General features: G+C 42.1%; 1 protein-coding gene across 13 annotated transcripts in view; it reads left to right on the forward strand.

Annotated features, from left to right (window-relative positions):
* PLCB4 (phospholipase C beta 4) overlaps positions 1-25,393 on the forward strand; it is a 400,851-nt gene that overhangs the window by 134,510 nt on the left and 240,948 nt on the right. For 11 of the 13 annotated variants that reach the window (XR_008959400.1, XM_044385683.3, XM_048222092.2 and 8 more), the window contains one exon: positions 18,133-18,192. The exons of the other annotated variants lie outside the window; for them this stretch is intronic. The gene's annotated coding sequence lies outside the window, so the exon portion shown is untranslated. The remainder of the gene's footprint in view (positions 1-18,132; positions 18,193-25,393) is intronic. 13 annotated transcript variants of the gene reach the window in all.

A 25,393-nucleotide genomic window follows, 5' to 3' on the forward strand; every position in this document is an offset into this window, starting at 1 on the left:
TGGTCTGTTCAGATTTTCTGTTTCATCCTGATTCAGTCTTGGTAGGTTGTATGCTTCTAGGAATGTGTCCATTTCTTCTAGGTTGTTCAGTTTGTTGGCATATAATTGTAGTAGTCTTTTCTGATCCTTTGTATTTCTATGGTATTGGTTGTGGTGTCTCCACTTCCATTTCTGATTTTACTTATTTTAGCACTCTATTTTTTTCTTGGAGAGTCTAGCTAGAGGTTTATCAATTTTATCTTTTGAAAGAACTGGCTTTTTAAAAATCTTTTCTATTGTCTTTTTAGTCTCATTTATTTCTGTGTTGATTTTTAAAATTTCCTTCTGATTTTGAGTTTTCTTATTTTTCTAGTTCCTTGACGTGTACAATTAGGCTGTTTGAGATTTTTTTGGTGCTTGCTGAGGGGGCCTTTATTGCTGTGAACTTCCCTTTTAGCACTGCTTTTGCCATATCCTGTAACCTTTGGTATGCTGTACTTTGATCTTTTCTTGTCTCAAGGTATTTTTGATTTCACTTTGATTTCTTTGTTGACCCATTGGTTGGTCAGTAGCATGTTTCAGTCTCCACATATTTGTGAATTTTTCAGTTTCCTTGTGGTTGATTTCTAGCTTCATATCACTGTGGTGAGAAAATTTGCTTGATGTAATTTCAGTCTTTTTAAATTTCTTATTACCTGTTTTGTAGTCTAACAAATGATCCTGACTGGAGAATGTTCCGTGTATACTTGAGAAGAATATGTATTCTGTTGCTTTTGGATGGAATATCCTGTGTATATTTGTTAAGGTCATCTGGTTTGACAGGTCATTTAAAGCTGATGTTTCCTTATGGATTTTCTGTTTGGATGATTTGTCCGTTGGTATGGGTGGGGTATTAAAGTCTCCTATTGTTATTTTATTGCTGTCTTTTTCATCCTTTATGTCTGCTAATATTTGCTTTATATATTTAGTGCTTCTGTGTTGGGTACATAAATATTTACAAATGTTATATCCTCTTGTTGGATTGACTTCTTTATCAGTATGTAATGCCCTTCTTTGTCTCTTATTACAGTCTTTGTTTTAAAGGCCACTTTGTCTAATAAATGTGGTTATCCCCCAACTTTCTTTCAGTTTCCATTTGCATGGAATACCTTCATTTTCATTCTGTGTGTGTCCTATCTAAAGCGAGTCTCTTGTAGGCAGCATATAGATGGGTCTTGTTTTTTTTTTTTATCCATTCAGTCACTCTTTCTTTTGATTGGAGAATTTAGTCTATTTACATTTAAGGTAATTTTTGATAGGTATATACTTATTGCATTTTTGCTAATTGTTTTCTGGCTGTCTTGTAGTTTCTCTGTTCCATTTGTCTTCTTTTGCTCTCTTCCTTCATGGTTTGATGACTTTCTTCGTGGCATGCATAGATTTCTTTCTCATTTTTTGTGCATCTACTCTAGGTTTTGCTTGGTGGTTACCTCGAGGCTTATATGTAACAACTTACGTTTAAAACAGTCTGTTTTAAGTTGATAACGCATTCTAACACTCTACATTTCTACCCTCCACCAGTCATGTTTGTTTTTGATATCACATTTTACATTTATCATGTGTATCTCTCAACGCAGTACTGTAATTATCATTATTTTTACTACTTTTGTCTTTTAACCTTCATGCTGCCTTTGTGTTAACCGACTGCCTTTACTATATATTTACCTTTACCTGTGAGATTTAGATTTGCATATATTTTTGTTACTAGTTAGTATCTCTCTTTTCAGCTTGGAGAATTCCACTTAGCAATATTTTTTTGTAATGCTGACTTAGTGGTGAAGAACTTCTGTGATTTTTGCTTGTCTCTTTATATCTCCTTCAATTCTGAATAACTCTGCTGGGTAGAGTATGCCTGGTGGAAATTTTTTTTCTTTCAGCACTTTGAATATATTACCTCTCGTCAGTTCTACATTTCTACTGAAAAATGTGCTGATGGACTTATGGGGTTTCCCTTGTACATAACAAGTTGTTTCCTTCTTGCTGTTTTTAAGATTCTTTCCTTGTCTTTGACATTTTCATTATAATATGTCTTGGTGTTGGTCTCTTTGGCTTTATCATATTTTGAATCTGTGGGCTTCCTGGATCTGGATATCTGTTTTCTTACCAGAGTTGGGAAGTTTTCAGTCATTATTTCTTTAAATAGGTTTTCTGCCCCTTTCTCTCTCTTCTCTGAGACCCCTTTAATGCAAATGTTGGCCCATTTGATGTTGTCCTATAAGTCCCTTAAACTGTAAGTCAGTTGTTTTTTTTTTCCTGTTCACATTGGGTGAATTCTTCTGCCCTGTTTTATTGATCCTTTCTTCTACTTTATCTGATCTGCTATTGTACTCCTCTAGTGTATTTTTCAGTTTAGTTATTGTATTCTTCAGTTATGTGGCTTGTGTTTAGAACTTTCTCATATTTTCTCTCTTTCTGATGCTATCAGTGTGTTCACCTCTTTCTCTCTCCAGCTCAGTAAGCATCCTCAAGATTGTTACTTTGAACTCTTTATCAGGTAAATTATTTATCTGCATTTAATTAAGGCTTTTTCCTGAGGTTTTATGTTCTTTTATTTGGATCATAGTCCCCTCCTTCCTCATTTTGCTTGACTCTCTGTCGGTTTCTGTACAGTAGATGATACAGTCACCTCTCCCAGTCTTGAAGGGTTGGCCTCGTGTAGGAGATGAGCCTTATTGTTCAATCGTGCTTTAGTTCTTGGTTGTCTCTCAGACCTTTGTGATTGTCCAAGGAAACTTTTTTTTTTTTTTTTTTAAAGAGCTCTCAGTAGTTGAGGGTGTGCCAAGATCAGTCTGTGTCCCAAAGGAGAGAATGTCAGTCGGCACCTGAAGCCAGACTCTCAGGCCACAGCTTTTAAAGAAGGCAAATATGTACAGTCCTGTGAGGTTGTTAGCATAAGTCCTACTGGCCCCCAAGCAGGCAATTTGACAGTGTACCCTGGGCATCAGTTGGAAAAATCAGGGTTCCAGATGCACATATGAGCTCCTTTCTGGGATATACCAGGAAGCGGTAGTGAGGTGGAGGAAGAGCATAAAGATCCGTGTCCCCTAGCCTGTGTTACCCGAGAGCAGCTCTGTAGCCTCTAGATGTATGCCGAACCCAAATCCTGCCCCTAAGGCTGGAGCTCCAAGTCTAGCAAGTAGGCCCCTTTCACAGAAAGGCAGGGTATGGTTCAGTCTGTTTTCTGTGTGGTGCCTTGTGGGTGGTAGCCTGCCAAGAACTGTCTCTCTTATTACAGACCTGTGGGGCCCAGGAACGTAAGCCCCTCTGGCTACCAGAGCTAGGTGACCAAGGGGTATCCCCTGGGCACCAGCTATAAAAACCAGGGCACCTGCTGTAAAAACTGGCATGCCAGATATATAATGTATAACAGCTCCTTTCCTAGAGATGCTTGTGCCCTGGAGCATGGTGGAGGGAGAGTGGAAAGATAGTGCCTGCCTTCCAAAACCTCAGGAAATATTCCAGAAACACTGACTTCCTGGATCTCTTGTCCCTTGCTATGCCCTGGGTGTAGTAGCTATTGAAGAACTCATTCCTTTGTAGGTTACAGGCCCCTGGGACCTGTGAATAGAAGCCTGTTGGTCACCAGAGCCAGGTGATACAGAGGTGTTCCCTGCTAACAGCTGCAAAAATCAGGGCATCAGACAAGGATATAAGCTCCTTTCTAGAAGATACCAGTGAACTGGAGGCAAGGTAGAGAGAAACTACAGAGGTGGCATCCACCAGCCTGTGTTCCCTGGGAGTTCTTTAGGCTCTTCTAAGTGCACCAAACCAGATGCCTGACCCTTGAGCCAGAGCTTCAGGACAAGCAAATAGGCCTCTTTCCCAGAAAGGCTGGGGTGTGTTTCAATCTGTTGTCTGTGCAGCACCCTAGGAGTAGGAGTCTGCCAAGAATTGTTTTTTCTGATCATTACATTCCCATGGGACCCATAAGTGTAAGTTCCCCCCCCCCCCACCACCGGCCTCCAGAGCCAGGCAATCAAGGGGTGTCCCTTGGGCAGCAGCTGCAAAAACCAGGTCACCAGACGTAGAAACCGGGGCACCAGACATGTGTAGAAGCTCTCCTCTGGGTGCTACTGGCACTCTGGTGTGCGGCAGAGGGAGGGTGTGAAGACGACACTCACGGGCTGGAGGGAGGCCAAGGGGGATTGCAAAAAGATGCACCTGACACAAAGGGGGGAAAAGAATAAAGAAAAAAAAAAAACCAGGGAAAAAGACCCTCCCCCCATCTCCTCCCTATAGAGGGAGAGCGAGCTTACAAATGGCACATATGTGCTGGAGCATAAAAATGACACCTGCTGGAAAGGAAACAAAACCAAACATGATGGTGCCTGTTGGCTTTAGCAGAGCAGAAGAGTAGAAAGATGGCTTCCACCAACCTTTGACCCTGGAAATTATTTCAGTGCAGGCCCCTACCCCTCAGACCAATGCTGTAAACGTAGGAGATGAGTCTCTTTCACATGAAGTTTGGGCACTTTTCCATGGGCTGCTTCTGTGCTGGGCCCTGGTGGTGAGTCGGGTGTCTGCCCACAGGCCCTTTAAGAGTGTTCTTTGGGCTTCTTGTGAGTGTGAGCCCTATTGTTCTCAAAGCCAGATGTCTTGGGAGCTCATTTCTGAGGTGCTGGTCTTAAAAGTTGGGTTGCTCAATGCAGGGTATGAACCCCTTGCTCCTCAGAGAGAAGCTCCAGATTTTGAGTTCCCTCCTGCTTGTGGGTTGCCCCATCGGGGATGGCATGTATGACAGGTGTTTCAGCCTGTCCTACGAACTTCAGCATAGTTTTCCTCCCATTTGCCCAATATGAAGGGATCACTTTACCAGTTTTTAGGTGTTTGTTTTCTTCCCCCCCCCCCCCAGAGGAAATTGTTCCATATATAGTTGTAGATTTAGTGTGTCTGTGGGAGGAAGTAAGTTCGGGATCTTTCTATGTCAACATCTTGAACTTGGAGCTGGGAATTTTTTTGATTATTAAAACCAGTTATGCCTCTGAACCCAGGCATTGATGAAGCCTGAACATCTTAGATGGATGAGCACGTCTAAGTTTTAGTTTCTCATTTCATTTTACTTCAGTTGCTGTAGTTTTCTAGAGAGATTCTTTCCTGCTTCATGTGGTATTTGTAGCATGATGGACTTTGGCTCCAATGTCAGAAGGAGGAATGGCAGAAAATACCCCATATTCTCTTAGGAGATGTCTCATATCTTCAGAGGGACCCTCCTAGCAGTAGTGACGATGCTGATAAAATCTGGGATCTTGTCCCACGTGTTAGAATTGTGGATAAATTGTCGGCTTTAGTTCCCTCATAAAACCAAAGAGACGTGACCAGGAAACAGAATTACAGCAGGCTGTTGTCCATACAAATCACTCCCAAGTTGTGCATTTGGAGCCCTTCTCTTCAATATGGTACCCATCGCGGGGCTCTGATATCGGCAGCTGTGTTCTGGGTCTTGAAGGGTTTGCAGAGTTTAGTTGTATCAACAAAAACCAAGTTGCATCCCTGTATACTGGTCACCAGTGGACCAGCTCACAAAGTGATTTCTCTTGGAAGAGATGGGCGAGCGTTATCTGTGGCCAAAAACTATCTGACAAACATACATACCAGTCTCCGAGTTCTATAATTTATAACAAGAGAACTTCAGGCATTGAGTGGTTCTTCTAAGCTGCGCCATATTCTTTTTTCTATTCTCACTTGCTGACCGGAAGATACGTTGTATGTTCGTGAAGAAATGTGAATGTATAAAAGTTCGTGGGGTCTTGATTCTCTGGTGAAACCAGCCCGGTTTTCATTTTTTAGATGATTTGGGGGCTTCTGCCTTAGCCTTATACCTGCTCCTATACGGCTGTCTCAGGAGTGCTCTGAACCTAGCTTGGTTGTGAAACCAGCTTCCTACCGACAGATTAGAAGTGAATCACGATAGATTAAAATGACACTCTTCTCCTCGGCATTACTCTAGAGCCATAGTTCTTGAGTTTCTGGTGTTACTATTCTTGCTTTACTTTGCACAGATCGTTTTCTCTCGATGGGTAGTTCCTTGAGTGTAGAAAGGAGTGGGAGAGGACAGTAATCGAACCCCCACTTGGGATTGCAGGAATGTGATAGGCACTTTTCATGTATTACTCCCTTTAACTTCACAACAATGACTGAGGTAGGTAATTTTGCTGCTTTACAAACCACGAAACTAGGTCCAAGAGAGGTTAATTGTCTTGTATTCTCAAAGATCAGTCTCTTTCATTCTATAACCCGCTCTCTTTATACTCTCGAAGCCTCCATTTGGGAATAGTGATTTCTCACTGCTTTCCCACTTTCTATGGTGGATGGAGATGGCACTGGTCTTTTGCGATTGAGCCCTGAGCTTTTTGTCAGACCTGGTCTGAGAACCAGGTCTGCTCATCGTTTTACTTTTCAGAGTCCCAAGAGATTTGGCCTAATTTTATGTATTTTTTCAAAGCTGCCATTGCACACTTGTTTCTTTCTCCTCCATGACTACCTGCAAAGGAAGATGGAGTCTCACAGTTTCATGGCTCTTTTCATTTTAATAATTTTAATCACCAAGGAGAAGTAGGAAAGCAGAGAGCACAACAGAAAAAAAAATCACAAAAGTTCAAAAATAGTTAAAAATCTTCATTCTTGGGGGCGCCTGGGGGGCTCAGTCGATTATGGCTCTGACGCTTGATCTCAGCTCAGGTCTTGATCTCAGGGTCGCGTGCTATAGCTGTTGAAACTCTTCTTAGGCATTATTTCGTAGAAGCTGCTAGATGTCTCTTTTATAGGGATTAGTTATTTTTGTCGTGAAACTGTGGTCCAAAACAGATTCAGGTTTGTACCACTAATGAAATTTTCTCTCTCAGTCAGATCATATTTTCCAGTGGTTGTTCAGGCTCTAAGGGTTTCATTATGAACCTGCTGTGTCAGAGACTTCCAGAAAGCAACAATGTTTCATGTTAGAATGTACCACTTGACAGGACTGGGAAATGGATATTAGGCTTAGTTTAAGGTATTTTTTGCTGCCCAGTACTGGGACTCACAGACCACATGTGGCCATCGAATACTGGAAATGCGGTTAGTTTGAATTGAAATGGGCTGTTGAGGTAAACTACGCCCTGGATTTCAGAGACTTAGAATTAAAAAAAAAGTAAAATATCTCCATGTTTATATCAATTACACGTACATCAATTATGTGAGAAAATTCTGCAATATAGGGTTAAATATATTATTAGAATTCACTTTTTTCACTTTTAATTTTCAGCTTATTGTAGATTCTTATGCAGTTGTAAAATATAACAGAGAGTCCCCCGGACCCTTCACCCAGTTTTCACCACCGGTACTGTCTTCGAAAACTAGAGTAGAATAGCACGACCGTGAAATTGACTTTGATCCAATCCACTGACCTTATTCAGATGTTACCGGTTTCATGCACATGTGTGCGCGTGCCTGTGTCTGTGTAAATCTGTGCAGTTTAATCACCAGTATAGATGCATATGACCACCCCACCACAGTCAAAATACAGAATTCCATCACAAGGATTCCCTGTGCTAAGCTTCTGTGGCTGTAGCCGCCTGCTTCCTTCCTCCCCCCCTCCCTCCTTCCACCCCCCTCCTCTAACTCCTGGGAATCACTAATCTGTTCTCCATCTGTATGCTTTTGTCATTTCATGAATGCCATATAAAGGGAGTCTCATATAGTATGTAACCTTTTGAGATGAGCTTTTTTCACTGAGTGCAATTCTCTTGAGAACCATTCAAGCTGTTATCAGTTCTTCTGCTGAGCAGTAGTCTTTGTTTCTTCTTTTTCTTGAAAAGATTTTATTTATTTGAGAGAGAGCTCACATCGGAGCATGACGGGGGGAGGGGCAGAGGAAGAGGGAGAAACCGACTCCCCACTGAAGGGAGCCTGACTAAGGGCTGGATCCCAGGACCCCCCTTGGGAACATGACCTGAGCCCCAGGCAGACTCTTAACCGACTGAGCCTTGCAGTTGCCCCCTGTTTCTGACTTTTTAAACATTGCTACTAGAAAGTTTAAAATACCTCTGTAACTCACCTTGGTGACTTTCATTGTATTTCTGTTGGAGAGCCCCGCGTGAGCTCATGTTTGTTGGCAGTAATCAGAAAGCACATTTCTGCTGCGTTTTCATTGAGTTTCAGGCATTCCTGTGTCAAATGGTATATTTTGTTCTGCTGACTCTAAATCAGTTTATTTGGAAATGAACAACGGAACAGTGCCTTTTAAAATTATTTCAGGAGAGTGAAATCCTCTCAGGGTCTCTCTCATTCCCCTCCTCCTTTTTTTTTTTTTTTTTTTGGTTAGTTTTTCAGTAAGACACCCTTTGTATTTCTGTCTATAAAAGAGACTTTTCATAAGGGTAGGCAGCAAGGAGGGGTGTCTTGCAACTGCTACCAGCGCTATTCAGTATACTGGTTTGCGACTAATTAAACGGCTCATATTTATCTGATATTTTCCCCCTGGAGAGATTCAGAAACATTTTTTTCAACTTAAGCTTCAAAAAGAAACCAGCTCAGTTAGCTTATAATGGAGGGAAGAAACAGGACACAGGGACACTTCAGAGCAGATGAGAACTGAGGTGACGGATAATACCATTTTCAGTGAAATTGCCTGGGGAAATTAGGTAGGCAGAGAATAATTACCCGGGTTGGCATATATCCAGGTTTCTGAAACTAAGACCCTGCTTGAATGTTCCGAGGCTCACTGATGACCACAGGCAGCCAGGGGCCGTAAGTGTTATGTTCCATCCCGAACATACTTAAGTATTCTGGCTTCAGTGCATGGCAGCTTTAAGGCAAATTATGTAGCATGAGAAATTCTAACAAAACCATGTAAAGACCAAGACCCACAACAAGCAACACCACAAAGCGTCATAATAAAGGGAAGCTTCTCTGACAGAGTTTGTATTTATATATAATATAAAAATATATATCTAAAAATAGTAAATATATTACAAATATAGAGAATTTTAAATATATAAAATATAATGACATTTATATTTCTGTGATTTCTGCTATGTGACTGCCACTAGGACACTGGAGCTGAGATGGGGATCATAGGAGAACCATAGAGAGGACCAAGTGAAGTATAGTTCTAGTCTCTTACTCCTCGCACCGAGCGCCCTGGCAAGGTAACAGTCCTTGGTCATGCCTTGCAAGTACCACGCAAGGACTCTGAGTAAATGTCGCCCAACTTGTGGGTTCATCCAACCTCCTTGCGGAAATGAATCTCGGATGCAAACATACCTTTAATGCAAAAGTCAAGATGTAACAGTGTGCTCCCCACCCCAGCTCCACCTTCCGTGACCCTATTACTACTACTGCTAAGCATGGCTTTCTTGGGGTCTGTGCTGCTGGTGGCTCGGTGGAAGTTAATGGAAAAGGTATGAGGTTGTTCAACTGTAGATTTTTTTTCCTTTCTCATGACCTAGAGGAAAGCTCACTTTGTTTTCGACAAAAGGAAAGGGAGTCAGCGGTTTCTCTTCTTCGCTTCTAGTGTTAGTTTTTGCTTTATTCCTATCTTTTCATAATGTCTGAATTTCAGAAAGCAGGTTAATGGAAAAGGGTGGGTTTGGAAGGAGTAAAAGGATCAATTATATTTTTCCTCTCCCCCCTCCGCCCCCCACCTTTCAAATAAAGATCTTGGGGGGTAGAGAATGTTTGGGTTATTTCATAGCTTTGCTTGGATAAGGCTGCTACTGGGACATAGGGTGTCTTTATGCAAATGATAGAAACACACCCTTGGCAGGGTAGCGGTGCCCATTTGTCCCTTGGCCGTGAGCCAGACCTATCTGAATATATTGCATATGTACTTAGCCACCACCTGTGCTGTATGGAAGGCACAGAAAGCGCCCCCATCTCACAGTGCTGGAGCCCAGATAGGTGCACAGGCAGATGGCGGTGCTTAAAAGTAAGTGCGCTGGAGCCAAATCCTCGGGGTTTAAAGTCCTGCTCCTCTGCTCGCTTGCTCTGTGCCTCTGGATGAGTGATGCAACTGCTGTGTGTCTTCATGCCCTCTGCAGTAAAAAGTTTCTATCTATAGAGTTTGGCGCGATTGGATGAGTTCATACGCATAAAGCAATGAGCAATACCTGGACGTAGTAATTTCTCATTGATTGGTAATTATTACTATTATTCTTTATCTGCCAGTTTTGCTCTCTAACCTAATGTGTTTTCAAAGGGAGATTTCTTAGTTTCTTTTTCTTCTGTAAAAAAAACCCCAACTAATACATCTTGTGCTTGTAGATGTATGAAGCATGCTTTAATTATCTTTATCCTTTTCCTTTAAATATCAGTGAGGTTTTTGTATATGTTGCCTCTATATAACTTACAAGTAGGTCAGTTGATTGAAAAAGCAGTTAAATTGGTTGACATCATGTAGAAAACATAATTTAATTTAAAAAATTTCAGCCCATGGCATTATTTTTTTGGTCACTTTTCTTTAAAAAAATTTTTTTGTCCTTCTAGGTGCCAGTACGTGTTTGTTTTTCATCTTTGTTTCTTCCTCCTCCTCTTCCTAGAATGTCAATATTCTAGAGATTTCGTTTCATAATGGTTCAGTTTAAGTGAAAGGGGAGAAATTTCTGCTGTAGATTTGGAATTTGGCGAGTGCTTGTATTCTTGGGGTAAGATAGCGGAACCCTAAGAACATTAACAACTCCAGTGATGAATGCGAGAGTTGCTAGAAATATACTCTTTGGTTTCAACGTTCATAGATTCTCTCTGCTGACCAGTTAGCTTCTTTTGTGAGATGACCTCAGCTCCCAGCCTGAGAAGAAAACTACATGCAGAGATAAATGCGTGCTCGTGATTACTAGGTATGGTAAGCAGAATTCCAAGATGGCCCCAGGGCTCCCACCCACTGGTGTGTGCACCCTGTCTAATCCCCAGGACTGGGACCGTGTCACTCCTGTGGTGAGGTTATGTTGCATTACACAGTTGGCTTGAAGGGTGAGAGCTTATCCTTGGTGGGCCTGCCCTCATCAGCTAAGCCCCTATAAAGGACTGAAGAAAGATTTGAAGAGAGAGAGAAGGATTCCATGCAAGGGAGATTTTCCACCTTCGGCTTTGAAGATGATGGGGGCCGTGTGGCAGGGAGTGGAGGTGTGGCACCTAGGACCTGACAGTGGCCCCCAGCTGATAGCCAGCAAGGAGATGAGTCCACAGTGCTATGACTACAGGGAAATAAAATTGGCCAACAACCTGGCTGAGCTTGGAAGCCAGTTACTCCTCCGCCTGGGGAAAGGAAGCCTCGAAGGCACCTTGATTCTGGCCTTGTGAGACGCTGCACAGGGAACCCAGCAGCTGTGCCAGACTTCTGCCTGCAGGACTCAGAGCTAATAAATACATCTTGTTTTAAGCCACGGAGTTTGTGGCAGTTTGTTATGCGGTCCAGAAAACCAGTACGCAGGGGAAACCTGGCAAAAGAACATAAGTGGGTAATTGCAAACCATTATTATTTAGGGGAAAAAAATCCAAAAACAACGCATAATAAGCTCCTAGAAGGAGCCCCCAGTTACAGATTTTAAAGCTGATGAGCCACAGTAAATGACAGATACAGGAGCTGTTAACTTTTCTGGGCAGAATTTAGAGTGGTTTCTCGAACTGGCAGTTGTAGCCTTAGCGAGGTGCTAAATTGCTCTCTGGCAGGACGTTTATTGCGTGATAGTAAAGGAAGAATGTGCAGAACAGGGAGGTGGAGGCCCCTTCCTTTGTGCTTATAATTGTTGCTGACTATGCCTTTAATTTAGGGCTCACAAACCCAGGGGAGATGGGGAGCAGGAGGACATAGGTGAGGGGGCTGTCTGGGCAGAAGAGATGGGACGGGGACCGGGGGGGGGTGAGGGAGAAGCTGGGGGGAACTAGAACCCAAGCTTTCTTAGAAGGGACGTTTGCCTCTTAGCTGTGGCTGCCTTACCCCCAGCAGTCTGGGTCTGGGATGCTAAATTTTCCAGATTTCCCAGAGAAGCTGGGGCTCCAGAGAGGTTTATGAAATCACCCATTCTTAAATGTTGGCAACCAGCTCAAACCTTACAGGTTCCCAAGGTGATCGTTTAAACGTGTATGTAGTCAGATCAGGCCCGTGGCAGCCTCCCCACTACGGCCCAGAGGAGTGAGGCTATGTTAGGGAGACAGAGAACAGGAGGGTGTAAGCTCAGTGAGGACCTGGAGTTTTTTGTTTTTTTTTTTTTAAAGATTTTATTTATTTATTTGACAGAGATAGAGACAGCCAGCGAGAGAGGGAACACAAGCAGGGGGAGTGGGAGAGGAAGAAGCAGGCTCATAGCGGAGGAGCCTGATGTGGGGCTCGATCCCATAATGCCGGGATCACGCCCTGAGCCGAAGGCAGACGCTTAACGACTGAGCCACCCAGGCGCCCCTGGAGTTTTGTTTTTGTTCACTGCCCTGTCCTCCGAGCCGGGAGCAGGGTCTGGCCCACAGTGGGTGCTCAATAAATGTCGATATGCAAAAAATATCCAATGTGATGGCACTGGTGATACATGTTTCTAAAATCCACTTACTCTTAGTGTTGTGACAAGGTACCACTCTAGGCTAACGCAGTGTCTTTTGGCCTGCCCATTTATCTTTCTTAACCTACGGTTCCATTCGAGGACTGTTCGGGAAGTCATTAACTCTGAAAGAAGACAAAGCCAGTATTGGGCCCTTCTGTCTGTCTGGCACCATCCTACGTACCTGGTGTATGTCTCCTCTCCTTTCACCCTGTCCCCAATTTCTAAGGTGGGTCCTAAGATGACCTGCATTTCACAGAGCAGGAGATGGTTTCAGAGAGGTGAGGTCAGTTGCTGGAGACCACACAGCTAGTAAAGGCTGCCCTCCGCTCTGTCTGATGGTCGGGCCTCTGCCCCTCTACTTGCTTGCTCTCTGAGCGTGTTTGCGAACCGGCAGGGTCAGCTTGGTAGAGTTGCAGTCTCTGGTCCCAGCTCAGACCTGTCCCAAACAGAATCTGCGGTTCATCCACGTACCCCGGTGAGTTGTATACGTATTAAAGTTTGAGAAGCATTGTCCTATCCGACAGGATTCTAAACTTGAGTTCTTCATGAGCTGCTTCTATGGCCAAATCTTTCACCTGAACTTATTACCTATCCTTTCCATTTCTATATATTTGCTTAAAAAGAAAACGTAACTGGTAAAAGCAAAACAAAAAACAAGACACAAACAGCAACTGTGTGGCAGTCTGGCAACATGAGTATGGTAAATAGCTATGAAACTATATTTGTAGTGATGTACTTGACTCCAATAGAAAAATGACACTGTTTTCCATAAAGAGAAGACAAGTGCTAATAAAGGTGCACTGTACCTTATCTCCCCACGTACCATTGTAAATTACCTGTATTTTACATGTAAGCTGCACCATTAATAATAAACTGTAATGAAATTGTAAGACATTTCTCCTTGGACCGTTAATGGCAGTGTGTTTCCTCTTGGGACATGATGCTGTGGCAGATTGTAAAAATGGCCACGAAGTCTTCCCGTCCCTGCAGCCACACCCTAGTAGTGTGCACTGACCCAGCAAAGGGTGAGCCTGTGTCTACACCCTTTAAGTGTGGACTTGACCACGTGACTAACTTCGCCCAAAGCTATGCCAACAAATCGGACACAGCAGAGGCTTGTAAAGTGCTTGTACCTTGGGTCCCAACCTCTTGCCGTTTTTGCAAACTTGAGATCACCATGTGAACCAAAAGAGTTCTTGATTGAAGCTACAAAGGTTTGAGGTGCTTTGTAGGTTGCACAAACTCACTGACATGACTTTTCTCAAACATTGTTTACAAAACAGTCATTTCCATGTTCAATAGCAGATCGGCGTGAAATGATGCTGTTTTGATTCAGTCTTGCCCAGTCATTCTTCATTTGAAAACCGAAATCTCAATATTGAATATCTCGGGGAGGACATTAAATGCCAGTCCTTTTGTGTTCAGTATGGGGATTTACAAAAACCAGCCTGGCACTGTCACCCTCAAAGATTTCTAAATTTCTTCTCCCTCTACTGAGAAATAGAAACTGCACCCAGGCTACAGCTCCCCTGTTGCTTTGAAATAAGACCATATCGCAAACACTGCGGCTTCTCTCGTTACTGGTTGTTTGCAGTGAGCTCTTGGTCCTTTGTTACGGCGTGGGAGCAGTGCCTGCGCCAGGGCCGTGCGTGTGCACCTCTTTAGCGAGGGTGACATACGATTGTGTGTATTTCCCATCCCAAGGAATCCCGCAGAGAATTATGACAGCAAATCTTTTAGAAGTGTAAATAGTCCCCACTTACTGGGTTTCCTTGAAGAATCTGAATAAGTGCTTTGTCATTTTTGAGAGAAGTCAACTAATATTCACTGGCAGACCCACCTAAATCCAGCCTTTTAAAAAACCGCTTTAATGAAATACAATTTACCTACCATAAAGATCACCCACTTAAAACGTACGATTTCAGTGGTTTCTGGTGCAGCCATTCCCACGGTTTAATCTTAGAACACTTCCATCGCTCACACCCACGAGCGCTCCTTCCCTGTCTTCCCTGCCCCTCCAGTCCTACACACCCGCTAATCTGCTCTGTATCTCTGTGGATTTGCCTAGAATAGGACATTTCCTATACACAGAATCCTAGAATGTGTGGTCTTTTGTGACTGGCTTCTTTCATTTAGTATGATGCGTTCTAAAGTTTATCCATGATGTCACACATCTCCACGTTGCATTCTTTTATTGCTGAGTAAAATTCCGTCATACTCCATCTGCATTTTGTGTACCCGTTCGCCACTTGATGGACGTTGGGATTGTTCCTACTTTTTGGCTATTATGAATAATGCTGCTGTGAAAAAGCATGTAATTTTTTTATATGGACATATGCTTTTATTACTCTTGGGTGCATGCCTGGGAGTGGAGTTAGGGAGCCATATGGTAATTTTATGTTTAACCATTTGAGGAACTGCTAGACTGCTTTCAAAAGTGGCTGCATCATTTTATTTCCACAAGCAATGTTTGAGCATTCTGATGTCTCCGAATTCTCACTAATGCTTGTTATAATTTGTCTTCTGATTATAATTATCCTAGTGGGTGTGAAGTAATAGCTTATTGTGGTTTTAACTTGCATTTCTTTGATGATCGAGCATCTCTTTGTGTATTTGTATGTCTTTTTTTGAGGAAATATCTATTTAGATCATTTATCCATTTTTAAATTGGGTTATTTGTCTTTTTGTTGCATTACAATAGTTCTTAACATACTCTGGATACAAGTTCCTTATTAGATAAATGATTTGCAAAAATCTTTTCCCATTGTGTGGGTTGTCTTTTCTCTTTTTTAATAGTGACCTGTGAGGCACAACAGTTTTTAATTTGATGAAGTCAAATAATTTCTTTCATTGTTTGTGCTTTTGCTGCCATATCTATGAAACCATTGCCTGACCCAAGATCACAAAGATTTACTTAGGTTGTATTTACTCCGAAGAGTTTCATAGTATTAGCTCTTATATTTACATGTGTGAGCCATTTTGAGCTAATTTTTGTGTATGGTGTGAGGTAGGAGTCCACCTTCATTCCTTTGCATGTGGATATCCAGTTGTCCCAACACATTTGTTGAGTAGGTTCTTTCCACATTGAATAGTCTTGGCACCCTTGTTGAATGAAAACCAGTTTTTGTTTATCAGCAGCAATAGGATTCTAGGATTTGGGGGTTTTGTCTGTTTGTTAGGTTTCTTTCTGTGTTACAGAAAAATATTCCACTTTTGAAAGACCAAAAGCATACACAAAGACACACATAAACACAGATATCCAGAGACTTATACACACTTACTTGCACGCGCAGTCTCTCCTTTACCAAGAACCCATTTGTACCCTTTAACACTTAGAGTCATAATTTTAGAATGAAGAAGGCAGTAAGTTGAAACCTTGATTCATATATGACTGTAACACCAAGTTCATCTGCCATGTGCCAGTAGCTAAATGGTTTACGACAAACTGCTTATACCATTTCACTTCTTGGTAGGTAAGTATGTCATCACTGGCTTTCTTAAATGTTGGCAGTATCCTAGCCATGCACAGAATTAAAAAGGTTTATGGAACAACACATCAGTTTTATGCTGGATAGTTACCAGGGACTTAGAGAAGGAAAAGGAAAACATGTCCAGTCTTCAAGTCTTTTGTTCCAGGAGGACTTGGGTGGCAAGTGGTTTCTCAAAATGAGGAGCATGGAATGGTAGGGGCATTAATCCATGAGTGTTTTTAAAACTCAGCTTGTTTCATCATCCCAGGAGGCATAAAGTAGTTATGTAGTTTAATTTCCCAGTTGTAGGCGGGCCACCTAATTATTTACCTGTTCAGTGATTTACTGAGCACACGCGGTATGGTAGGCACTTTGCTAGGTGCTGGGAGTATCCCTGATGGTTTTCAGTACTTTCTTATGATACCTTATCACAAATATAGTATTAAAATAGGGTAAGTGCGATGGAGGAGCCTGTACCATGGATGCTAAACATGGGTCGACGTGCCTGGGTTTGAATGCCAGCTCTGTGTGGTTTCTGAAGAGTCACTTCTCAGTTTCCTATAAAATGGGAATAATCACAGTATATACATCTTAGAGTTTTTATGTGGATTAAACATGATGATACAATCCGTGCTTAGAGCCTGGGTCATAGTAGATATTCGCTAAATCAGTAAGTAAGTGCACATGATACTGGATATTCTCTAATTCTGAATATTTAAAATGGAGTGGTTTCCCCCCCCCTCTAGAGAGTTAGAGATGAATTGGATTCTTTCTCTATCAGTTTCAATTATAAAAGTAATAGGTTTCTTGGTAGAAGATTACATAATGGTGAAATGTTAGATTAAAATGCAAAGGTCCTTTTTTTTTCTTTTTCTTCTTTTTAAATATTTGAGAGAGAGTGCGCAAGTGTTTGAGGGGGTGGGGAAAGGGAGGAGCAGAGGGGGAGCGAGAAGGACAAGCAGACTCTGCACTGAGTGTACCCCAATGCTAGGGCTCAGAGGACCCTGAGATCATGACCTGAGCCTAAACCAGGAGTCTGAGGCTTAACCAACTAAGCCACCCTGGCTCCCTCTTTCTTTTCTTTTTTACCTCCCTTCAGTACCAATTCTCCAGAGTCAGGCAAACTCAAGTTTCTTGTTATCCCTCCAAATATATTCTCTTCATCGAACAATGTTTATACATAGACTAGTGAGGTTTATTTTAACACGGTGGGGTCATGGTACACATATAACTCTACTAGAGTTTTTAAAAATTAATACTATGACCTGATTCCCCCCCCCCCATATCTGTCCACATAGATCCATGTTGGCTACTTTCTTTTTAATGGAATAGTCTTGCATTGTGGGTATACCATCCTACCTAGGACCCTGCTGTAGAAATCTCTATGCATCGACAATGATGTTCATGATAGCCCAATTTAAATTTTACAGATAAAATTTTCCCATGTCTCAGTTCCCACATGTTCTGCCTCTTCCCTTCTTCCCAAATGCCAATGGTCTTCCTCTTAACTTTTGTGTACTTCTGATACCACCTGAACCCCCCCCCCCGCCCCCGCCGCCGCTGCCAACTCCATCTTGGAAGGATCTCAAAATCTAAATTTTCACCAAACCAAAATTTCAGTGTCAAATCTAGAATCTACATAAACAACTTGTTAACAAAGACAAGAAAAAAACACGCAGCAAAAATACCTTTTTTGTAGACAGATGCAAATCTTTTGTGTTCAGCACTGCTCTTTGTTGAAAGGGCAGTCTTTTTCTTAAAATTACAGTTCCTCTAAGGACATTTTTACTGGTAATCAGGAAAAAAAAGTCCTTATATTCTAAAAGATTTTAGATGGCCTTGTTCAGTTGCTCCTTAATTATCTTGATAAGAGGTTGAGGAGCTCAGCAGCTTAGTAAAAGGGTTTGTAAACCCTGTAGGCTGGCATAGCAGTAATATTTCTGATTGGAAGACTGTGTTATTTTTGTTGTTCATCTGGAAATTAATGTCACTATTACAGTAATGTGACTTTCTGATGTGTTTTTTAAAAAAATATTATAGATTTTGATTTTGAAGTGCAAAAATCTGTTTCTTTACACGAGAATCCTAAAGGCCCTTCACATTGATTTTTCTCTGGTCTGTGTCTGCTTGCTTCACAGAGGACAGTGCTGTGCGTTTAACTAAGTGGACATCACTCGCAGTCCATCCAGAGCTGCCTGGTGAGTATTCTGCACACTGTGGTAGAGTTTCTAGTTGTGGGGTTCTAGAACTTTCTATACAGTAAATCTCCCTTGATTTATACTGATGTACTATCCGAGATGCCCCTCAAAACTGATTCCTAGACACTTACTTCATGCGGTGGAGCATTAGTCCCCTGGCATCTTCCAGATTCTAGTTCATTCATTCCACTTTGCCCTTTATGAGATTTTCTACTTGCTGTCTGTGGTAATATTGTCTGCATTTAGTGAGCAGTCAGGTATTATTTAAGTAACTGTTCTCTGTGGTTCTTTCTGAGGAGAAATGCATGACTTGGGTTCAGTCCTATGTAGGTATTGTTGAAGAAGATTCCCATGGATGTGAAAAAATCACAACTATGCTCATTGTCCATTTCGTGGGAAACCACCTGTGGAGAAGATATAAAAATAAATTCTCCCTGTGCCCCTCTAGAGTTCGATTTTACCAATCTTTAAAGAAATTCTGAAATGGGAGGCAGCGATATCGTTATATGGCCAATTCTTTTTATTTATGAACTATAACTTGCCAGGGCTTCATTCTAGAGCTGGGATCCTGGTGAAGATGAGAGATTGTTTTTTTCTGACCTCTTAATCAAATTCCTATCTTCTAATTGCTGTTATAAGGGAAACACTTGGGCTATATGTTCTTTCTTACTTCAACAGACAAGAAGTCATTTCATAGTGAAAACACGAAAAAGATAACCAACGTTACTGCTTATCCTGGCAGGTGAACTCCAGGTTCCAGGCACTTAAAGTCAATGTTATTTTTCCCCCTCCATGTTGCAAGTCCTATCGCACACTCTGTTACCTTCCAGTGGGGGTCTGTTGGGGTGATTTTCTTCCAGCCTTTCTGTATGGGGAGAGAAGAATCCACTTCCCAAAGTGATCAGTATTTAATGGTGACACGAGAATATCAGGAACGTAGATTTATCATTGAATGTCCCTACCTATTTTTAGTCAAGGGCACTGTTATTTTACTGCTTCCCATGGATGACTCATAAACCATGTCTTAGCAGGCAAACCAGTGTTGGGGTAGGGGGTTGCTAAATAATTCTCCAGGGACTTTAAATCAGTGTAGACATGACATCTGCTTTTTAGCCTTTATTACATTTTTCTGGACTGCTCACTGTCTCTGCGTAATAGTTGTTATTCTTAAGAAATAAATCATTTTCATCAGCTTATTATACATGAAGAATTTATGTGCTTAGTGAAAATAAGTGCTTGATCCAAAAGTTTTTAAAAAAACCGAAGTGTTTGTTAAATATTTTAAGTTCCAAGAAGTTGTTTCTCTATATGAAGTGGTATAAATATCGTGTGGTTGATTTTACAAAAGCTCTGGATGGACTGAGGGCCTAAGGCAGCTAGTCTAGCATGTGGGCTCTTTTTCTAGTCCCATCTCAAATAGGATCCGATAGGAATCGGGGCCCCACACGTCACCAGGGGGTGGTTATCCTTACCTTAGTCTTGCCCTCCTCCCAAAGGGAGAATTTCTTCTCTTATTTCCCTCTGTCCTTTATTAAAAAATTAAATTCAACTCTAGGGACATTTGGTTGGTGGGTTTCTTATATCAAGAGACAGTTTTTTTGCATTGAATTGGAATCTTATTCTTTTATAATCTCTTCCCATATTCAAAATTGGAAACATCTAGACCTGGGAACTGGAACTCTTCTGGTTTTGTCTTGAACACCTGCTTTATTTCTCCATGGTTCCCATCATGAGTATCTCTGACTGTCCATTAGTTCAAAACATTTGTTTTAGGCCTGTTGCATGCACAATAGGCATTCAGAATATGTTTTAATTCCCGTGATGGCATAAGGTGAATATATTCTTATTTGTGTCTCATTCAACTTGGCTTTTTATCAGTGCTAGGCATCAACTCCTAAAATAGAAAATATTTATGTAAAGACCAGAAAGACTACTTTTGGATTAATTACCCTCACCATTATATTTCTAGCTTCAGGATGACTCTTGGTAAAGAGGAATTTATAAGTCTAGTCAAACCACAGGTGGTCTTCACATTTCATGGAAAAAAAGAAAACAACCTTTGATACCTTCTTTCCTGTGTGTGTGTGTGTGTGTGTGTGTGTGTACACACACATATAGCCAGCTATTAGCATCTTTTTTAGACTGAAGACCTGTGTCCTAGCATTGCTGCAATGCTCTTCAGTAACAAAGATGATTCTTATTAAAATGTGGATAGTGCAGTTATTTTAAACTCTTAAGTATTCTATATAGAAGCTCTTATTCCTGGTACAACAACAAGAATCTGGTTTCATGTTTTCTTAGAGTCCATTCATGCATGACAAGAGTCTTGGGCTGAGCTCCCCAGAAGCAGACTCAAGATGAGGGATTTTTGTGCAAGTGTCTTATTAAGACAGTGCTCCCAGGAGAAACAAGTGAGTTGGAGAGAGAGAGAGAGAGAGAGAGGAAAGAAGCAAGCAGGGAGATAATTCGAGCAAAGTCCCTGCCTCAGCCTTGATCCTGGAGGAACGCTCGGAAGCATAATAGCTCCCGAGAACCTCTTCCTTCTGCCTCAGGGCAAGGGCCTGGGCTTTCCTATCCCTGCATCAGCCTCCGGCTGGGGACTGGTGGGAGGGGGGCTGTGAACTTGGGAGCGTTTTGGTTCTTTGCATCTGCGGGCGAAGCAGCTCCAATAGTTAAGGGGTGTTCCCTTGAAGAAATTTGCAAGTGCCATCTCTTAGAAGCAAAGTACATATGGGCACACAGGACAGTGAAAAGGGACCCAGTGATATCTGGACAGGACCCTGGATTGTCTGCTCTCCCTAGCAGCATGCCAGGTCATGCCCTCACTCCTACAAACCCATTTTTCATCCCTTAGGCTTTCAGCCATTTCCTGGGACAAGTCTTCTGCACTCTCAGAAGCACTTTAGATGTACTTTCTTCCCTAGAGAAGGTAAAAAGTTACTGCTTCAAATATCCAAGTCCTAAAGAGATTGCAGTGTGGAGAGATACCTAGGTAATTTGCAATGAATAAAATTTCTACATATATTAGAGTTAAAAAGATAAAATCTGAAATTTCAAAGGCTTTCCTTAGATGAATGTCATCTTGAATAGTGATTTTCATGCCCTGAAAAAGAAGGCAAGGATATTGTGTGATTGTATGATTGGCAATTATTCTTGCTAGTGGCGTTTTTGAGCATACATACGAAATCTGTTATTTTGCATTCTCTTTTACCCATCCTTTTTATTCCCTAATATTTGACCTTTGCTTTTGAGAGTATTTTCTCCCACGAACTTTTTAGGGAAATATAGATGGTGTTTCCTTGGGCGCCTTTAATTCGGCAGAGCACAAAAGCGCGGTCCAATAGAAATTTCATATGAGCCGCATATGCAATTCCAGTTTTTCTTGTAGCCTCATTAAAAAAGTAAAAAGGAATTGGTTGTTATAGCAGCCTGAGCTGGAGGCTGAAAAGTCCAAGATCACAGTTGAAATTAATTTTAATAATCTATTTAGCCTAGCACATCCTAATTATTATTTTAACATTTAATTAATATAAACATTATTAATGAGATTTTACATTTCTTTCATCTGGTGTATATTTTATACTTAAATCTCCGTTCAGACCAGCCATATTTCACGTCCTCAAAAGCCACATTTGGCTAGTGGCACTGTGCGACTTCAGAACGTTACAGAGAAACTCTGGTAAGAGGCTTACTCCCTTTGAGATAAGACTTTGTTAGCACTCCTGAATCTCCCAGCTTGGTAACTGTGTTCATCAAAGACATGAGGCCGCACTGCTTTCCAAAGAAAGTGAGCTGATCTGTCTTGGATGAGGCAGTGCTATCTGCATTTGTTAACTTAAAGCCCTGTAGTTACGGATTGTGATTAAAACAATTGGGTTTGGGGGCGCCTGGGTGGCTCATTTGGTTAAACATTTGACTCTTGATTTCAGCTCAGGTCATGATCTCAGGATCGTGAGACTGAGCTCTGTGCTGGGTGTGGAGCCTGCTTAGGATTCTCTCTCTCTTTCCTTCCCTCTCTCTGCCTCTCCCCCTCCCATCCCAATCTCTTCCTCTCTCTCAAATAAATAAATAAAATGATTGGGTTTGGCAGCTGAGAGGTCACTGATAACCTTCAAGAGTACAGAATCCTAGGGTCACTTTTTGGAGGAAAACGGATCATGAATGAAGGGTAGTATATATAAAGATTTCAAAGAGGAAAGGAAGAGCATCTTAGGTAATGGAAAAATGTGTGTGTGTATGTAGATAATGTGTGTTAGAAGGTTCTAAAAAAAAGTTTGGATACTTGCATGTAAACTGATGAGGCTGGAGTACTAAATACACAATAGGAAAGGCAGGTAGTGACTAGATTGATACCAAGTTCAAAACCCTGAATTTTCCAATGCATGGAGTAAGGTATCCTCATGATCTAGTTTATATGCTGGGGTCTGTTTTAATTATTTATCGTTATGTAAGAAATCACTTCAGAATATGTGGATTGAAACCACAGTGGTCGCCTTTTCACCTCTCACTTCTGTGGGTCAGGGATTAGGGTAGGGCTCCATTGTGTCCTTCTGGTTTGGGGTCACTCCAGTGGTTGCATTCTGATGGCTTCTGAAGCTGAAAGAGCAAGAGGCTGGAGCAGCTGATGGCTGACTTGCCCCTCTCTCTCTTAACATAGACTCAGGATTTCTTCCTGGGCAACTGTGGGCCTCCTCACAGCATGGCGGCTTCCGGGCAGCCAGACTGCTTACATGGGATCTGGTGTGATGATTCCAGCTGACGAGGTGGAAGCAGCATTACTTTATGACTTGACCGTGGAAGTCTTGTTGCATCATTTCTGTCACATTATTGGGTTATTGATGAATCAGAAACCTGCCCAGTTTTAAGGGGAGGAGACTTAAAAGCCCACCTCTCAGTGGAAGGAGTGTTAAAGTCACGTTTTGTGAAGAGAACATTGGAAATACCATCTGCCACGGTGACCCTCTCCAGTGTCACTGCTATACCCATCTTGGCCCCTTTGGATGCTCTGGGAATGGTCTAGCATGAATAGACTATTCCTTCCTGGGCATACTTCTGCACAGTGGCTCTCTCTCCTACCCTTCCCTGGTCAGCTGGACTGGGCTGCCCTTAAGAAAAATCTAGTCTTCTGCTTAGTCAATGAGTAGGCCCTGGCCTTCCCTTCATTTTTCATTATCTTCACTTAGTCTGTACTGTTAGAGGCATTCCAAGTGGAGGGCATACCCCAGCCTCAAATGTTTTCCTCCCTTTTCTGATTTGTGGGGGAATTGAAAGGTGAGAGAGAAAAGAGCAAAAACAAAGGAAAGGAAGAATTTTCGAACCCTTTACTCCCCTTACCAAAAGGGCACACCTTTACCACCCATGGTTGTCTTCCTCAGAAGAGAGAATTCTCCACCTTGGCCAACAACAGGGTTTTTCTCACCATCTTTCTGTTTCTGGGATGGCTGTCTGTTGCTTATTTCTTGGGTCTTCTTGGCCAAATGGGCTTCTTTTCACACGGTGATTGGAAGGAGGGAAGGTGGGTGTGGGGCCAACACCATGACTTTGGGAAGATAACTCACTAACAGGGAGGTCAGCATTCTGTATTTCCTGCTTCCTCCTGGGTTTTCTAGGAAGGTCTCTATCCCTTGCCACAATCTCAAATTTGTCTCAACTCAGACCCTGAAACGAGGTACAATGAACTTTGATTTCCTTTCCCTTCTTCCTCTTGTGAAGTCACAACCTTCAACTAGAAAATATTAAAATGCCAGCAGTGAAAGAGTTTAGAGGCGAAGTGTATTGAAGTCTGCAACTTACTGTGAAATACATCTTTTAAAAAGGAGCTGATGGATGGGTGAATAAAAAGCCAGCTATTCCAAAAAGCTAGGTGGTGGGAATACAGTTGTTCACTATAAAACAAAACAAAACAAAAAACGCCCAGTTTTTCTTTATTTTCAAAATGTTAGCATCTACTGTGCTTCAATAAAAATATTGTAGAGAAGAAAAGTATTAAGCATAAAATTATAGTAGGATACATTTGACAAAAAAGGTCAGTTTTCTGCTCTAAAGTGCTTAAGGTTTGTCCTGTTTTTCAAACCCCCCAAAGAAGTTTCAATGCAAGATTCTAAAAGTTTGTGGTATGAGTGAAGTTGTTTGTTCCAGATTATTTCCTAAAAGATTGGAAGAAACTAGAAAATACCTAACAGTCCTGGATAGAAAATTTTAGCTCTTGCCCTTATATTTCTCAGTTTCTTTGGGCTTTTCACACGTAGCTTGTGAGACGCTACCGTTGAAATCATTATGCTAATAAGATTGCTTCTGTGTGTCATTTCCCAAGGGCCCGTGTGTGGTCTTGACACCAAGAGCTTCTCCCCTCAGTGTTGCAGACTCCCATTTTGAGTTGAGCATCTGGAGTCTTTTCCAGGCCTGAACTATGGATTGCCCCCCCGCCACATGGAACTGTTTGCTTTGTAGGGTCTGTTTCTATAAAACGGAGGGGAAAAAAATAAATTCTAGCTCTGGTCTTTGTAATTTTTGTGATACAACAACAAAATGGCAAAAGCCCAGTGGAAACGGTGGCGTTTGAAAAGGCCTTACCTACTTTTCCGAAATGAAAAGAGGAGCAGGCATCTTGGCTGCTGTCCTCAGGTGGGAAAGGGCAACTGACTGAGGCCTGAGGACTAAAATAAACCCTCCTGGGAGAGGAACCAGCCTGTGACCTTGGACTTGTTTCTCCCCGATCAGCTGCTTCATTTCTTGCCACATTTTGTGGCCCCTGGGGGGGATCCGTGTCACAGAGGCAGGAGGAGAGAGCAGTTTGAGGAGGGCTCGGTGGCTCTTTTGTGAGAGCACTGATGGGACCGGCTGACCCGTCCGCGTAGCCAGAGGACGTGCGGTTCCACAGTGAGCGTCCAGGTTGCTGGGAGAAGGCAGTACTCAGGGAAAAAAAAAACAAAAAACCAAGCAGCAAGCAGCTCATGTGCTGGGAGTGTTTTTTACACTCCTTGAGTAATAATACAGCGGTCTGGAATCTGGGGGTGCAGTGCATCTTCTCATCGGAGGTCTGTCAAAGGGTCTCTGTGGAACTGAGAAGAAAGAGAAGTCAACCCCACATCCCGAAGCAGTTGGAGGTTTACTTTAAAGCCCAATGATGCCCCTGGGGACTTCTCTCATTGCTCACCTGGCTGGAAGTCTCACGGTGTGGGAGTGAGAATGGGAGCTCTGA

This window comes from Ursus arctos, unplaced genomic scaffold (genome assembly GCF_023065955.2).
Source record: "Ursus arctos isolate Adak ecotype North America unplaced genomic scaffold, UrsArc2.0 scaffold_16, whole genome shotgun sequence".
Taxonomy (NCBI): domain Eukaryota; kingdom Metazoa; phylum Chordata; class Mammalia; order Carnivora; family Ursidae; genus Ursus; species Ursus arctos.